Genomic DNA, 3,268 nt, shown 5'->3' with positions numbered 1-3,268 from the left:
ACGCCCTCGTCAGCATTTCACAGGTGAGGAACACCAAGGCCCAGAGCAGTGACCAGCCAGAAAGGGGAGGAGCGCTTCTAGCATTAAAAACATTGTCCTTTATCCTGAGATTGTGTCCTTCCAGCTTCTGGGGATTGAAATATTATTTAAGAAATGATTCCCCTCCCCCCCTTTTTAAAGATTTTATTTATTTATTTGGAGAGAGACAGAGAGAGTGGGTAAGGGGCAGAAGGAGACGCAGGCTCCCCACTGAGCATGGAGCCCCGATGTGGGACTCAATCCTGAGACTCCGGATCATGACCCGAGTCAAAGGCAGGTGCTTAACCGACTGAGCCACCCAGATGCCCCAAGAAATGATCCTTTTAAGATACTTACAGAGAAGAATGAGAATTTGGCCATCTATGCCTGTCCCTAAAAGTCATTTGGAAATTTGATAGCTGCATGAAATCCCAAAGTCTTCAACCACATAAGTTATGTACATGGAAGGGTTTATTATGATGATGATTATGATTATTTTAGAGTTTCTAGTATACATTAAGCATCGTCAGGGCCCAAGTTCCAAGAGGCCTGGATTCACATCAGAGCTCAGCCTCTAGTGCCTCTGGCAAGTCAAGTAACCCCCTTGAGCCTCATTTCCTCCTCTGTAAAGTGGGGGTGATAACAGGGCCTTCCTTGTGTAATGCACGTAGTCTCGGGGCAGCACACGGAAGAGACTCACTACGGTGAGTTGTGATTATCGGCCCATAGGGAGTCGATATGCAGTCAGGGAGAGAGTCATAGTCATCAGCCACAGGCTGGGAAGAACTACTCAAGGAACACGGCTGGGTGATGAATTCCCACCACGGTAGTGGTTTCAGCGTTTCTGAAGTCGCCAAGGTCCTGCCTAAAGGAGTGCGTTGTGTTCATTCTAGCCAAGTCCTACACCTTCAGGTAAAGCACTTCCCAGCCTCTAACCTGTTAAAGGCGGGCAATGACTTTTACCCCATAGCACAGTGGAGCTCGAACTCTGGCCAGTGTCAGAACCACCTGGGGAACTTGGTCGAAATGCAAAGGCCCAGATTCCCTCTACTTCAATGAGTCAGAGTCTCTGTGCCTTATTACCTCCCCAGATGATTCCGATACACACTAGCTTTCAAAAGGACCGTCAAAGAGTGAAGGAAAAAAGGCCCTCTGTTTAGTTTACTCTACAGGGTCATAAAAGATTATTATCATTATTTAAATCTCATTTGTTCCACCCACCGGGACAATACCAAATGAGTAGGCTGTGCTCACACAAGGGCCATGGGCTCCAACCAAAAAGAGGCTGGGCCTGCAGCTCAGCGCCCAGGGGGGATGAAAAGCACAGGCCCCCAGGGTCCTCAGTGCCTTAGAAGTCCCCTACAACCTAGCACCCAGGGAGAGTGGGGCCCCCCTAGCAAGTTGGAGGAGAGAGAAGCAATACCTTTCCTGGGGTCACAGCAGCTTCATGTAAGGGTGGCAGTGGAACCAAGAGCTGCAGACGCTTGGGTCAGTGTTAAAGGGCTTGCTTTGGAGGCCCCCACCTGGAAGGAGCCCTCTCGCGGGCTGACAGGCGATACTACAAGTCGGATGCCTGTAGACAGTGCTCTGCAAGTTTCCCTGTAGCTGATGACTTCTGGGAAGGGCCCCCCAGCAAATTCCCGTATTCCAGCAGCTCCTTTCTCAAAGGTCTGAAGATTAACTCAGGCTTCTCACAACCTGGGGAGGAAAACAGGATCTGGCCCGTATCTAAACATCTCAAGCTCCTTTACAATCTCATTCATCCATCTTGTTGCCTCAGCGGGAGCCAAGATCTGTTGGTGGGATGAAAGCTGAGATTAGAATCGAATTATAGAACCTCAGTGCTGCGAATGAATGAGCAGACCCGAGGATGAAGCCTGCCGCCCCACGGACCAGGAATGCTGCCACGTAATGCTGCCAGACGAGTGAAGAGAAGACGTTCCAAACCGCAGCAAGTGTCTCCGTTAATTCAGGCAAGAGCCTTGAAGGGTGGGGCCAGGATTCAAACCAGGAGGTCAGTGTGGTGGTTACAGCTGCAGGCTTCTGAGACAGAAAGATCTGGCTAGGGTAGATTTGGGGTTCTGCCAAGGATTAGCGGAGACTTCAGGCAAGCTAGTCTATACCTCCCTAAACCTCAGTTTCCACATCATAAAAACAGAATGACAATGCTACCCAGAGAAGTAGTTAGGCTTTTTTGAACCTGACGCTTATACCACTTGGGTGGGGATGGGGAGGTGCTTGTAAGGGGTGGAGTGGGCCTCTTTAAGGGAAGGAGTACAAAATTACAAATTCAAAATTGCATACAGGACTTTGGAAGGGGTGCCATGTGAGGGAGGGGCTGGACAAATCTGTCTTGAATGCTACGGTTAGCTGAGAGATCACTTGAGTAAAGCTCTTGGCACATGAGATGATGGTACGGAGAGTGGTCTGGCTTGAGTAAAATGCTATAATTTTAAGGAAGGAGGAAATCTTGGCCTGTGCATCTGTGACTGAAGCAGAGATAATGACAGAAAATGAAACACTAGAGAAACCCCCACAAGTCCTTCTTTAGCTGCAGAGTTCTATCCCAAATGTCATGCGCGACCTTAGGCAAATCATATGCTCTCCTGGTGTCTCTGTCCTACCCAGTGAAATGTGGCTTGGGGTTGTACAGTCTCTGCCCTTTTCCCAAAGAACCCCCACTGCTTTCTCCCTGGAACCTCACAAAAGCTAAGAAGCAGCTAGAGGTGAGTGATTGCTTGCTTCTTTTCCTCCCAACTTTTCCCAGGGAAGAGGATCTCCCGGAAGGATGCCTTACAACGGTTGTCAGCCAGTGGGAAGTGGAGCCCTTAACCTGGGATGAATAAGGAGATGGGGTGTGGAGGTATTCTCCTGGAGACAGAAAGAGGGTATTAATTAAAAAGCCTGGTCCCCACTCTCACTTTCTGGCTGTGTGACATTGGGCAGGTCTCTTTAGTTCAGAGTCTGATTTCTTCATTATTTAATTTATAGGGATAAATGAGAAAATATAACTAAAGCATTCAGGAGAATGTCTGTCTCTTAGTGAAGTGCTTCATACCTGTTAGTTAGGAAAATGAGGGGTATTGTCACTGCTATTAGGTGAGGTGGATGATTCCCCTCCCGAATCTGTTCCTGCCTCTCTGTTCTAGCTTCTCCTGCAGGAGCTGCTGGGGCTTCTTGGGGCAGGAGGAGCAAACTCCGGGGGAGGTGGGCGGAGCCTCATTTCAGCTCCGCCAGAGCCTCCTGAGGC

The sequence above is a fragment of the Lontra canadensis genome, unplaced genomic scaffold (assembly GCF_010015895.1).
Source record: "Lontra canadensis isolate GAN:19392208 unplaced genomic scaffold, GSC_riverotter_1.0 scaffold5, whole genome shotgun sequence".
Lineage (NCBI taxonomy): Eukaryota > Metazoa > Chordata > Mammalia > Carnivora > Mustelidae > Lontra > Lontra canadensis.
Note: the sequence above shows the minus strand (reverse complement) of the source record.